This window comes from Cibotium barometz, chromosome 65, assembly GCF_041138505.1.
Source record: "Cibotium barometz isolate CiBa-2024 chromosome 65, ASM4113850v1, whole genome shotgun sequence".
Lineage (NCBI taxonomy): Eukaryota > Viridiplantae > Streptophyta > Polypodiopsida > Cyatheales > Cibotiaceae > Cibotium > Cibotium barometz.
This window is the reverse complement of record NC_141110.1, coordinates 25,533,521-25,549,260: the sequence shown is the minus strand read 5'-3', so window position 1 is coordinate 25,549,260 and position 15,740 is coordinate 25,533,521. Positions and strand designations below refer to the sequence as shown.

The 15,740-nt window shown below is 41.6% G+C and overlaps 1 pseudogene; it reads left to right on the top strand.

Moving 5' to 3' along the window:
* Positions 1 to 2,559: 2,559 nt before the first annotated feature.
* On the top strand, positions 2,560 to 3,468 carry LOC147603105 (uncharacterized; annotated as a pseudogene).
* The last annotated feature ends 12,272 nt before the right edge of the window (positions 3,469 to 15,740 follow it).

Genomic DNA, 15,740 nt, shown 5'->3' with positions numbered 1-15,740 from the left:
GAGAAAGTGGTTGAGCCCCTTAGTATGCCTGACATTTATGCAGGGCATTCTCATGTTGATGGAGAGTCTAGTGGCTCAGAGATGAGCCTTGATGAGGATCTTGGGATACCAGCTATGAGAACACCTGGTGTAAAGAAGGATATGGAAGCCATGAATGCAAAGCTGTGAAGATCTGGGAGAGTAAAGAATCCTGTGCAGAGGTTTACCTATGATGGTTATGTGGCACATCACTATGCATTCATGGCAAAAGTTGTGCAGGTTGTAGAGCCCACATGCATTGATGAGGCTATTGAAAATGTGTGTTGGGAGAAAGCTATGGATGAGGAGATGGATGAACTATATGGAAATGAAACTTGGGATTTAGTGCAATTGCCTGAAGGCAAGAAAGCCATTAGATGCAAGTGGGTGTACAAAGTAAAACGTAACAGTGATGGAAGCATAAGCAGGTACAAGGCTAGATTGGTAGCCAAAGGATATGTGTAGACACATGGCATTGTTTATGAGGAAACTTTCAGCCCAGTTGCCAAGATGGCAACAGTGAGAGTTGTGATAGCAGTGTCTATGTCAAAGCAATGGTCTTTACATCAGATGGATGTAAAGAATGCATTCTTGCATGGGGATTTGCAGGAAGAGGTGTATATGTTGCAGCCACCTGGTTATGTGAGGATGTTAGTCACCCCGAGCATGTTTGCAAGTTGAAGAAAGCCTTGTATGGCTTAAAACAAGCACCAAGAGCATGGTCTAACAAGATTTCTGTATATCTTGTCACTATTGGCTTTCATGTAGCCAATAGTAAGATTCCTCCCTCTGGCTTTTGAGGAGTGTAGGTGTAAAAACCTCCCCTTCTGATCTTATAATTATTCCTCTCTCTAAAATAAAAGAAAGATCACGTTTTACCCTGTTTTGGCCTAGAGAGAGAAAATATCTTGAGAGAGATAATTCAAAATTGAGATATTTTTGGATATAAAAATCCTCCTAGTGTCTAAAATGGTTTCCCCTAAAACAGATATTCAAAAAGAAATTTCCAATGTGCAATTGGAATAAATTGAAATCAGGTAAAAAGGACAGCCTAAGGGTCCAGATTTTTTGAAATTTTTAAATTAAGGTTCCTATGGACTAATTAGATTAATCCAAATGTAGGGAGGAGATAAATTGAAAAATAAAAGGAAATCCCCTCAAAAATGAGTAAATACTCACATAAGATGAAGAGTTGACTAAGGACAAGGTTATTAGTTAAAAAAGAAGAGATATTTAGAAGAGATGATGCATTTTTGACACCTCAGTGTGGGGGAATTCCCCTCATGAAGGAGGCGCCTATTTCACATGTGTGGTTGAGTTTTAAACTCACAATAATGAGATATTTTCATCTCTCCTTTCTCTTGCTTCAACTAGATCCAAAAAGTAAGCTAAGCTGACCTAAAAATGGTCAAAAAAAATTGACCAAACTGATCTGGAAAATTCTACTCCATTTGGTAATATAAGGTAAGGTAGCCGGGGGTATCTTTGGCACCTAGTGTGGTGTACTGGGCATACTTCTATTTGTGGTTGTTCTTATTTAATGATTAAGTGCTCATAATCTAGGTTAAAATTAAGTGCTCATTATAGTAGAATCTTGCTCTTCAATGTAATCTCTCTACTAAAGGAGACATGGAACCCTACTCCATTTGGTAATATAAGGTAAGGTAGCCGGGGGTATCTTCGGCACCTAGTGTGGTGTACTGGGCATACTTCTATTTGTGGTTGTTCTTATGTAATGATTAAGTGCTCATAATCTAGGTTAAAATTAAGTGCTCATTATAGTAGAATCTTGCTCTTCAATGTAATCTCTCTACTAAAGGAGACATGGAACCCTCTTTGGATTAGGGCTATGGGTGGGCATGAATAGGGAACTTTTGGGGCATATGTTGAGGGTGTTTGGGTCTCTCAGAGGCCAAGATGCATCAAGGATTTTTTTTATTTATGTTTGGCTGTGTGGCTGAGGTTGAGATTCAAGGGCACATGTGTGAGCATTAAGGATGCATGGGAGGTTTGAGATGAAGCTAAAGGGATATGGAGGTGATGTTTGAGACTCCTCGTGAGTTCAAGGAGTGATGTTTGTCTGTGTTCAAAGTGTCTCTATGTCTGGACATTGTTTTTTATATGCTTGGGGGTCATGTGCTTTGGTGAAAATGAATGGTCAAGTTTTTTGGTGATGCATAGTTGAATGGTTATGTTTTGAAGGATAAATGGTTATGTTTGGAAGTATTAATGGTTGTATTTATATTGTTTTGATGTGCAAGAAATCCACCACTGGTGGCGGGGGAAAGCATACCAAGAGAGAAAGGGCACAAGCAGTTGAAAAGGAAGGGGAGTCTCAGGCAACAGTTAGCTTGGATCAAATTAGTCGAGTGGTGGAGACTAACTTTGAGGGTGTTCAGGATGATGGAGAGGAGGTTGACAATTAGACAGTGACTGACTCTTTGCCGAGTAGCTCACATGTGGTGGCTGTTGATGATAGAATCGTAGGCAGCACTCAAGAATAAGGGTGGTAGCACTTTACAAGGTACCTCTCTTAATACAATGGATGAGTGGAATGGAAAAGAAGATTTCTTACAGATTGTGCCTTATGTGATGAGATCGGAGGTGCCTCCATTGGAGGACAACAAAGATGAGAATAAGATTTACATTGACAAAGGTGAGGATATCATGCAAAAAAATAGACTATTTAGTTGTTTTCAATGTCCTATGATCCCTTTATGCAGACTTATTCCTTATGCCTGTGTTAGGAATTTAAGGGAAGATGTTTCTGGTCTAAAGATTGCATTTGGCAAAGAGGGATATGTGCCAGAAAAGGGAGCATTTATAGTTTCTCTTTTGACATGTGAAAAAGAGACTACCTATGTGAAGGATGAGATTACTAGTGGATGGGATGCTATTTGGCATGACATTAACAGGGAGTTGTAGGAGGAGGTTAGAAGTAGACCAAAGTTGCAAATCCTTGTGTGGGTAGGATGTTTTATGTGTGGGAGGGCAACCATCATACGGTGGCTTGGACACAAGCTATCAAAGAAAGAGTTTCTCAAATAAGATCAAAGCACCATCGTGTATTGTGTGCGATCATTGATCCTACACGTGTGAGCGAGATCGCTCTCTTGGCAAGCCTACAAAGGATGAATTAGTAAGTTGCTTATAAATTTATGATTGATATCTTAATCATGTGGTGTTTTTCTCGAGCAAATTGGAATTTTTTGTCTCCATTTTTTAAAGCTTAATACTCATTCTTTGTTGGTAACCACAACCTTGTAGGATGAGATTGTAAATTATGCCACTATTAGTGCTGTCAATCATGATGATTACATGAAAGATTTGCTAGAGAGAGATAGAAAGTTAATAACTTTGATTAGAAATAAGAATACAAAGAGAGCCGAGCCTTGGTACCCTCGTACTCGTAGATACTTGGGCAAGCTTGTTTATGATGTGAGTATTTGATAGCTTAAGCTTTGTTTAATACTCATGCTTTGCTTAAAATTGTCATGTGATGAGATTTGATGTTATGTGAAGGTTCAAATTATTCAAGCCTTGTACAAAAATCTTGAGCAAGTGTGTTTGACCATGGGAGAAGATGAGGTGAAAAAAATTGAAGCTAAGGAATAGAGGAATTGGCCACGAGATATGGTGACTCCATAGGGAAGGTATTTTGTAGTGTGTTTTGCAATGGTGAATTGCATGACTATTGAGATGAATATAGTGTGATTCTAATTGTGTTTCAAGACAATATTAATTTTTGACATAGTGTATTGAGAATGATTTCCATTTGTGTATATCCTTAACATTATTGATCCAAAGCATGGTGATGCATGGCAGGCTAAAGTGTGGAGTGGGATGTGGATAGCTTTGCAACATTGGAGAAGCTAAATTTATTAGCATTGTGTAATGTACCAATAGAGTCCAAAATCTTTTGGTTGGGTTTATTGGAGCCAAACAAGACAACCAAAAATATGTTTAGCCTTGTGCGCAGAGATCATATTTGTAGACAGTAAGTCATGGTTTTCTATAGCTATTTGTGTTTAGTTGTTTGCAATAAATGTTTCTTTGGGTTGTTTTCAAGATGAGGGCCTTAATGGCAAAACCACAAGGATCATTTCTAAAAGAATGACAACATATGTCTACCAACCACATTTGCCAATTTCAGATGTGTTGTGGGGATGGTCCAAAGTGTTTGGTTGTTTGTTAGGGACTATATTGCTATTGGCAAGGATTTTATGATTGGCACAAAGAATACATCTTACACCATAGTTCATGAGCACATGCAAAAATTCTCACCCAAGGGTAGACAATATGCAAGGAAAGGGAGATCAGTGTCTTAGGCGGCTGATTTGATGTTTTTGGACCTCCCTTTCGATGGAGTAGTGCACAGTGCTGATGACTCTAAATTTTAACATTATTAACAACCCTCTGGAAATCACTTCACTTAGAACCCAATCAAATTCTCCACTATAATTCTAAAGAATCACAGCCGGGATTTCTGATCCCCAAAATTGTGTCACAAAACATTTGCCCAAACTGATCCTAAATGACTCCTACAAACAATCATGATCCACTCTGGACCCTAACATGCCCATAAACTCATAGTCTTGTCACGGTGATTCTATAGAATCATGCCATGTAGAATCATGTGACAAAGAATGAGCCAAAACTGATCTATATTGAGCCCTCATCGAGACATTGTTATTAGTAAGGTTGGAATTACATGATTTTTATGCTTCTCATCTGATGTGATTCACGGCCATGATCACGGCCATTGTTGACGTGATCACATGACAATGGTTGCCATGGCCCATTTTGAAGGCTAATGATATGGTGCCATGTGCCACATGCATTATAAACTTCAAGCCATTGTGATCCCCTGGCTATGAATAGGTGTGTGCTTCTTCTATTTTCTCCATTTTCAAGCTTTCATCTTCACTTGCGCAATCGTATACGCATGCGCCTACACTTTCCATTTTCTCCATTTTTAATCTTTACTTACGCAATCGTATATGCATGCACATGTGCTACTCTCATAATCATCTTTTAATCTTTACTTACGCAATCGTATATGCATGCACATGTGCTACTCTCATAATCATCAAAACAGATAGGATGTCATTTTTTCATTTTCTCCAAGCTTTCATCTTCACTTGCACAATCGTATATGCTTGTGAGATTAAGCACACAGATTGGGTATCACCAATTATGATTGTACCCAAGAAAAATAGGAAGCTTTGCATGTGTGTCGATTTGAAGAAGGTGAATTTGGTAACCTGCAAGAATCATTACCCATTACCATACATAGAGCATGTTTTCGAAAGGGTGGTTGGAGCAAAAGCATACAGTTTTTTGGATGGATTATCAATATACAACTAGGCATCCATTGCACTAAAGAACCAACATAAAATAGCCTTTCACCACCACATCCAGAACCTTTGTATACAAGGTCATGCCATTTAGATTGACCAATTCTCCAGTAACATTCCAAAGGTTAATGAGCGCCTCTTCCAAGGATTACTTGCAAAAGTGGTTGGACGTGTTCATTGATGACCTCTCTGTGCATTCACCATTGGATGGAGCATTCAGCTTGCCTAACAAAAGTGTTTGAAAAGGTCTTGATTATATCAAATATCTGTAAACACTTTGAAAGCATGGAGTGATACTAGGGCATATAGTGTCCAAAAATGGGATTTCCACTAATTGTTGACAACAAGGTAAAACTCATGTTAAAGTTGCCACCACCTACCAATTATAAGGGAGTAGAACGGTTTATGGGTCACGTAGGCTAATTGGAGGTTCATTGTGTTCTATGCTGATATTGCCAAGCCATTATATAAGCTTTGGATTATCTTTGAATGGACTGAGGAGTGTTAGTAGGCTTACGGTGAACTAAAGTGGGCACTAACCAATGCAGCTATCTCTTGAGACCACCAAATTGGGACCTCATGTTCCATGTGCATATTGATGCATCAAAATTTACAATTGGGTGTGTTTTAGAACAGCTAGCAGAGCATAACTTAAATTACTCAATCTTCTTTGTGAGCCAAAAGTAGCTCAATGAAGCTAAGATAAATTATACCACAATTGAGAGGGAAAGGCTAGCCATGGTGTATGTAGTAAAAACATATAAACACTATCTGTTAGCTAATAAGTTCATCTTCTTTATGGATCATCAAGCTTTGTTGTAAGATCCCTGACCCCACTGCGCAACGAATTTGGGGGTGCTAGCAGCGGAAGTAGCACTTCTTGCACGGGACAGGGTCCCACACTCGAGGCCTCGCCCCCCATGGATATCCAGACAAAAGACTAATCCATCGGTTCTTCCAAAACCAAACTTGAAAAAACTTCCCTTGCCTGGAAAGCACGGGCGATTCCTCTAGGATAACTTTTCTCTAACGTAGTCAAAAGCCAGAACTAACTGAACTGATCTGACCGAACCCGTAAGTCCCATAATCAAATCAGGGAAAAGATTGTACTTGGATCATAGAGACCAACGCTTTTTTCCTCATTGAGAGGCACAGCTGTTGATTCTTTTCCATAGAACAATTGTTATCCAGGATTTACCTCATCTATCCTACTATACAGAAAATGAGTCTCGGATTACGAATCCATCACTCCAGCCTAACCCCATCCAGTCCCATGGGTTAGCCAACCACCCAAACCACTGTAGTGATGGGATCCAATTAGGAATTTGGTTAGGTTTTGTCCCGGGTACCAGGGAAAAGAGTTCCCAGGCCCCCTAGCCGGATATTCATGCAAACATAAAACTAGTCACACCACTTACACACCCAATATGAACTTGCCTTTTTCACAGATTCAACAATCTTTAAAACAATCATTTAATGAAACCATAGTGTTACTGATCATAATCCTCTAATTATCCAGTTGAATCCTAATTTCCAATTCCTTCCTTCATCGGTGTACCTATGGCATCATTGGCAACCAGAATGCTCACCACCTGTTCACTCAGAGGCCTTTTCAATAGTTCTTAGCTCATAGTACCCGACAATATAATCACATAAAAATATCAAGATGGAATCTCCGTTGAAGATCAGCAAGATCAACCAGCAGATCCATATAAAAGAGCCATGCACTCATCTGTTGAGGACCAGCAAGGTCAATCAACAAGATCCATGCCCGAATTCAGAAAACAACTCTTACTCCTTGTTCCAATATCTTCCCCGACGTACTCGTGGTGGGTATCTTCGGCAACCCAAAGCCCGAGCACTGTATGGTCAACACCCTCTAGGATCCTTCGCAAGTCACCTAGCGCTTCACTCATAGGCCGCTTCCTTGGTCCCTCATCCACTATACTGGAAGCTCACCATTTAATCAAACCGAGGCTGGTCAAGACCTCGGCTGACCTTGCTATGCGAGACGTCCTCCGCCGTCAGCAGTTGTAACTTTAACAGATAGGTCTCCACGACCTCATTCACAAGACGGTCAAAATGCTTCCCCAGCATTCTTGACATAAAACAGTAATTTAAAACAGATTTCACAAACAATACAGTTCCAACAATATTTCTATCTTTTCTCATTACTCCTCATCATTTCACATTAGACCCCATCTTTTTTTCATCTTACCACAATTTTATTTTCATCATCGATCCCTATCACATCACATCATTCCTACATCAATTCATATCCAATCGCATCATCCACACATCAATCCACATCATCCATACATCAATCCACATCATTCAAATATCCATGCACATCAATCCACATTATCCATACATCAATCCACCTCATCCATACATCCATCCACATCAATCCACATCATTCACTCATCATACACACACCAATCCACATCATCCACATCAATCCACATTATCCACACATCAATCCACCTTGTCCATACATCCATCCACATCATCCACATCAATCCACATTATTCACTCATCATACACACACCAATCCACATCATCCACATCAATCCACATTATCCACACATCCATCCATATCTTCCATACATCCATTCACATCATCCACATCCATCCACATCAATCCACATCATTCACTCATCATACACACACCAATCCACATCAATCCACATTATCCACACATCCATCCATACATCCATCCACATTAATCCACACGTCAATCCACATCATCCAACATCCATGCACATCAATATCCACACATCAATCCACCTCATTTCATAAGCATTCCCATTCTCATCTAATCACATCTTTTTCTATCTCATCACTTATTTCCTCATTTATTCTCATCAGATCTCACCCACTTGCATCTACCCATATATCTCATCACTTCACATACATTAACATCTATCTAGTTTACATCGCATCTTATCACATTCATTTCACATCACATCTCATTCATTCACATCCTGATTCACATGCTAACACATTCATTCATGTCCCTTATCGTTTATTCACATCTCGATTCACATCACATCACATCCATTCACATCCCTTATCATTCATTCACATCCTATATCATTCATTCACATCCCGATTAACATCACATCACATCCATTCACATCCCTTATTGTTACATTCCCGTAACGCCGCTACGGGCATTACCACAAGAGGGGACGGCCTCTGGCTCACCACCCAGCCATAGAGGAAGAATGAGGATGGCTTGCCGTCCACACTAGCCTGGCCGCCCATGACTCCGCATGGGCGTCCTCTCCCACTAAACCCCGGATGCCGTCGGTCACAGGCATTACAGCCTACGTGACATTACCCCCCCCTTAAGAAGAGTTTTCGTCCTCGAAAACAAACTGGGGAAACCTTTTGGAAATTACACTACGGCGTTCCCAGGTTGCCAGCTCCTCATCCCTATCTGTCCATTTAACAAGTACCTCCTGGTACACTTTATGTCGGGTTCGTCTGTCACGATACTATAGAATCTTTTCAGATTCATGTGGTATCTTTGGTGGCTCTATCAAGTCCACCAAATCTCTGGAGAAACTGCATTCTCTAACCCGTGAACTGATTTCTTCAGTTTACTGACATGGAAGACAGGATGGACTTGAGAACTCTCCGGTAACTCAAGTTTATATGCTACATCCCCAATCTTCTTAAGGATTTAAAAGGACCACAATATCTCGGAGAAAGTTTATCACACTTTCCCGTTTTCATGGTTTCTGACTGCGCAGGAACCTTGAGGAATACAAAGTCACCTTCTGCAAAGGTCACCTTTCTTCGTCCTTTATCTGCATAAATTTTAGCGCGATCCTGAGCGCTACGAATGCTCTCTCGTGCGGCTCCGAGCATATCATTCATATCTTCAAGGAAATCCTTGACAGATTGAATTTCTCCTTTTCTAGGCCTACAGCCATCGGAGATCTCGGCTGGAATCCATACATTAACATGAATGGTGTAAATCCAGTCATCGCTGAATGCTTGGAGTTGTTATAAGCAAACTCCAATATGGGCAAATATTCTTCCCAATTTGATTGCTTCTTACTTACATAAGAAAGCAACATATCCTCGAGTATTTGGTTAACTTTTTCAGTTTGACCATCAGACTCCGGATGATCTACCATACTCATACTCAGAGTAGTATCCAATTTTTTGAAGACTTCCCTCCAAAAATGACTGTTGAACTTTCTATCTCAGAGTAGTATCCAATTTTTTGAAGACTTCCCTCCAAAAACGACTGTTGAACTTTCTATCTCTATCCGACACTATATCTGCGGGCAGGCCATATAGCTTGTAGAGATGTTCAATAAAGAGTTTTGCCAACTCTGGCATTTTTACAGTTTTCTCGTGGTAATAAACTTTGCCAGTTTAGTTAACCTGTCCACTACCACCCACACCGAGTCATTCCCTCGTCTTGGGTAAACCGGTAATGAAATTTATGGAAATGCTTTCCCATTTCCCTTTTGAGGAATCTCCAGCGGATGGAGTAGTTTTCCAACCTTAAGACGTTCATGTTTATTGACCTGGCACTTACTGCATTTCAGCACATAAGTCTGGACATTCTTAAACAAACTAGGCCAATAAAATTATCTTTTTATTAGTGCATAGGTCTTCTGCATCCCAGGATGGCCCGCACTTGGACTATCAAAACTATACCCCGAAGACTCGACTAGCCTCTCCGGACTAACTCTCGCCTCGCTATCCGCCGCACCTACAGCCAGTCTCTCCGGACTAGCATTACGTGCCGGCGAGGAAGGTGGGCGAGGCTGTGACAAAGTGCGTGCGCGTACAGCATGCCAGACCTCTGTAAAGACAGGATCATGCTCACACAAGCCATGATTTGGTATTTCAACCAAAATCTTAAGGCAAATTTCATGTTTTGATTTTGCATCATGTCATTAGCACAGAAGCTAATGTACTGGAGAGCACTCTAGTAGCGCAAGTTCTTAGACTATGCTACTAGATATTTGTAGACTACGCTACCATGTTGCATCACCAACTTGTTAAAACTTCTCCTTGGAAAGCTCTACGGCCATAGGAGAAATAAACTAGAGCCAATCTAATCATGCATCACAAGGATTAGTTTTAAAGTTGAGAGATACTTCTCTCTTAGAGTAACATCTTTGCACAAGCATATGCTCTAGAATCTTGTTGAGTTTCTAACTACCATCAATCTACGTATGGTTAAACTCCACTCTAACTCAGAGTAAATGTAACTTTTTGAAGATTTCCCTTCAAATATAACAATCAAACTTCCTATCTCTTATGCCATACTATATATGCGGGCAGATCATATAGTATGTGGAGATGTTTGATAAAGATTCTTGCACCACTACGGGTGTCTGGAGTTACATTCAATCACTTACAACTCCTTGTTGCTATTACCAGACACATCCCTTCAAGTATTGTCTGGACTCACACAACTATTCGAGTTTATGTGATATTTGAGGATATCCCTCCTTTCCCTCAAGAAAGGTTTTTGTCCTCAAAAACTCTACTGTCAAGCGGACTACGCGCTAGTGTCATAGGTCCAAGAACAAATCTAGACCGTGTTTAATATATTTTTATTCTTGAGTCCTTCCAAGAAACTTTTAAACATCTTGCAACGAAGATGTGGTATAGTGTCTACGCACATATGGTGGTACTATTGATAAACTGCTTTGCAACAGATCAGTGGTTTCACACTTGTAACAAAGTGCTTCATTGTTGCATATTATTACCCTTCATAAGCGGTTACACACTTATGAATTATTTGGGTGGGTTGTACCATCTATCAAGAAAAATTCCAAACTACTAAAAACCACATTATCAATCCACAGACAATGACTGAGCTTGCTGCGAAGCCATAGGTTGCTAGATAATTGATGGTAATTACACAAGCCCAATGTCTCATTACATCATACATTCAATATAAATGCAAACATCACAGTACTTCGTAATGATGAACTTAGGAATTTCATCCTATCCCTGTTTGGTGTTGGTATGAAGTATAACTATGAGAACATTATTTGCTGCCTCCTCATTATAGCGCAAAGCTACCTACCCATCACAGGTGGCAATCTCTACCAAGCTATAACCAATGACAAGCAAATAAACGAGTGCTCTTGTAAGAACTTCATAACCATATCTCACACCAAACTCATAATCACTACGGATTAAATGCCAGGGCTTGCAAAATTGAATGTTATCTGGTAGAGGGGATCATCAAACTACGGATGACCTCGACAACTCACTAGGACTAGTGATGTGTAACTTTTAAGTTACTCCACTCTCCTTGCTTTTCCATACCATCGAACGAATCGGTCCCTCGATTTGAGCAACGTCAACATATTTATGAGTACCTCGATACTCATGGATTGTGGTCCGGTAATTTAAAATGTTGATCTAGAGTATCTTTCACTCGAGGATCTTAATTTTATTAGCAGCTATGTATTAGTAGTGAGTAACTACGTACCCCCACTATCATCACACTAGTAGCTCCATACTAGTCTGTGAGTAACTCCGTACCCAATGGCGTACCTCCCCCGAGTGGGAGTACCATATACAACCATCTATAACAAGATGTTTAAGTCACTTGCTGCTAAGAAGTGACTACACAAATTGACCCCTCCATTGCACATTGCAGTACAATCTCTGGTATTACAACACGAATTTTTGGACGTCCTTATCATAGAGGTCAACTTAAAAACTAGTGCATAGGTCTTGTGGAGTCTCGGCTGACCTAACCACACTACTGGTGACTTCCTACAAAAAATGTGGCGCCGAAGTCACCACCTATGTACTTTAACTCCGTAAAGTACATGGTCTTCATCTATCATCTATGGAAAGTTGTAAAACATTCCTGCGATGGATTTTTATCACCCTAAAATTATTGTGCACTATTTTAGTGTGAAGAGCTTTTTTCCTGGGTACCATGGTTCACCCCAAGCTCATCTGTTGCTAAATTCTCCGATTTAACAAAAGATATGTCTACCTCCGAACACTCCAGCTCAGCCCCAGACTTTGAGTTTACTTCTTAACACTCTGGTTAAGGCAAAACTCACCAGATACAGTAGGATTTACCACTAAGCTCTCCGGCTTAGCCTCCTATCCTAACTCAGCCGAGTTTATGTACGGTACATATGTTGGATCCGATACTAACAACAACCAGGCTCGTCTGGAGTGAGATACTACTCACTATTGCCATGTAAAACCTTATTAAATCTTAGAAATGCTCCACTCATTTCCAAGGGGTCATACGACTTTTACACGCACATGAACTTTGTAAGCAAAATAGCCTGTCATGCAATATTACAATTGCTTATGTAGGAAAGTAATATATTTTCCAAATTCATATGGTAGCAACTAAAATGTGCTCACAATCGCACACTTATGTTGAACATAGGCAAGACTACACTTGCAAAATGCTATAGGGCGTCCCCCATGCATGAAACTGTCCAACCAAACTAGTCTTACTGCTAACCTCTAGATTTAGATCACTCCGGAATTGAATCAATCTGTTAGCACTAGCACACCATCATGGTCTTGCTACCTAGAGCTTCTCTGAACTCTGTAACTGGGTTTTATCCCATCTTATGGCTATATTTGGTAATTTTCAAAGTTCAAATTTATCTTGCACACTTTATCACTACAGACAAGTGTACATACAAACCTGCCAAAGAGTCAAGTTACATGCACAAGCCTTGGCGTCCCATTCCACCAAGACTACAATCGATTCCGTGAGAATTTGATGTCCCATACCATCAAATTACCACCAAACCAATTGATGTGACATATAAAAAGGCTCTTTCCCCCCTCGAAAGATCACCACAAACTCTCGAGCAGTGGGATGTCAACGCATGGCAATAAAAAGAAGAGAAAACCATGCTAGTAAGTTTAAGAACAGTTCTCTTCGATCAACTTCTATAAGGGCATTGAGCATTACATCTCAAGACTATACCCCTCCAGATTTACATCTCAAGACTATACCCCTCCAGATTTACCTTTGATTTGTACAAATCAATCCTAAATCTGCTATTATTATCTAGGCGTACGCTAATCCTTCAGATTAGTACTCTCCTAGATAAACCATTCAGTTGAGTACTGCTAGCAGCACTACTAGCCCCTTTATCCCAAGTAATACACACCTTAGGGATTACTTTTACAAGGCAATCTACGTGACTAAATCAAACTAGTCACTAGGCTCAAGTAGTGACACTATTTTGTTACTACCAACAAGGGCCAGCTTGCCTCTACGGGCCAAAGCTCTCTTGTTGTTACAAACAGTAAGCAACTTGTTTGGACACAAGGCATAACCACATCAAGACTACGCTTGTACATGGTTCTCATTTGCCAAAGTTTATCACAATCTTCTAGCAACTGTTAAAAGATTGTGAAGGTTTATGAGCACTACGGCTCAATTAGGCTTACCTTGATTTCTCGTAATAAGCACTTCGTCTAATTTGGGCACAACTGACGCTATTACTGGTCCTCTTAGCCCAAGTAAAAACACATTGCAGTTTTATATTTACACTATAGCCAAACTACGTGACTTTTATGGTCAATACTAAATCTATGCTCAGCTTAAATTTAGTCTCTCTGAACCAAATGTGTGATCACCACATGTGCTACTTTCGAGGCGCTACAGTCATAGACGTGTTCACTAGGCACAACGGCCATAGAACGGCTCTCTCTCGAAGGACTCGGCACTACGGCCGTGGGATTTGTCTCTCTCTTAGCATGCGGCGCTACGGCCATGTGCGGTGGGTCTCTTTCGTGGAAAACGGGCACTACGGTCACACGGCGCGAAGGCCGTGTTAGTTTTGTTTCGTGGGGTGTACCGTTGTTTTGTGTTTTTTTTTAAAGAAAAAATAAAATAAAATAACGGGCCGGGGTCGGCCCTCGCCGCTTCGGGCGTGGCCGCCCGCCCGTGGTGGGGAGTGTCCTTAGGGCCGAGTCTGGCCGTCGCCGCTGGCTAGCCGCCTGCTGGACTGGCCGCTCGCTTCATTTTTAATAAATTAAAAATAAACAATTAAAATTCTTTTTTTTTGTCTCGTGGTGTTTGCTGGGCTAGTGGCTGGCCGTCGGCAGCGCTGGCTGGCTGCTGATGGTGGCTGGCCGCCGCCGCCCCTGGCTGGCCGGCGGTGGCTGGCCGGCGCCGTCGCCTGGTTGGCTGGCCGTGGCCCTGGCCGCCTCCTCCTCCCCGCAAGGCTGCACAACCTTACAAATTACACCCCTTCAGAAGCCATAGACTTCATGTAGCCATGGATATAGCGCTCTCTACAAGCACACAAGCTTCCGCCGTAGCCATCGCTGAACCTTAAGATTGGAAATGGATTTCCCATTCAATTCAAAATTTCTATGCGCCGCAATGCGTGGTCATTCAACGGCGGCGAAAAGTCAGACGTCGCTGTGGTCTTCGCTGTGTCTCCTGCGCCTCCCTTGCACAACAACATTACGAGAGGTAGGGGGCTACTGTTCGCCCCCCCCTTCATTAACGTATACGTGGGACTGGCCAGGCTGGTTTTTGCCCCTCCCATCCCACACAGTGTTAACGATTAGTGTATTTCGTGGGGTTGGTCTGCGCCCCCCCCACCTCGACACACAGGTTTCAATCCTTTGAAAGCCTTTCAACGCATAGTTTTTGCAGCATTTGTAGCCATTCAACGCAGAAAACAAAAAGAAAACAAACAAAAATTTTGCTTACCTGCGATGCTGTGTGTGACGGGGAGAGAGAGTGAGAGAGAGAGAGAGTTCTTTCCCTCCATTCTTCCTTGGCCGCCTCCCTCCACACCCTCCATTCGAGATAAGGGTGAGAAGATTGTGGATGAAAACCATCGAGTGGGCTCCGGTCCCCCGTTCACGCACGGACTCTCACGATCCCCTCGAACCACGCTCTGATACCAGTGTTACATTCTCGTAACGCCGCTACGGGCATTACCACAAGAGGGGACGGCCTCTGGCTCACCAGCCATAGAGGAAGAATGAGGATTGCCCCTCATCCCCCAGGCTATATAGTGTGTGGCCTGCCGTCCACACTAGCCTGGCCGCCCATGACTCCGCATGGGCGTCCTCTCCCACTGAACCCCGGATATGGCCATCCGGTCTGCCCGCCGTCGGTCACAGGCATTACAGCCTACGTGACACTTATCATTCATTCACATCCTGATTCACATCACATTACATCCATTCACATCCCTTATCATTCATTCACATCCCGATTCACATCACATCACATCCATTCACATTCCTTATCATTCATTCACATCCTATATCATTCATTCACATATCATTCACATCCCGATTCACATCACATCACATCCATACTTATCACATACACTTCCACATCTATCCTTTCACATA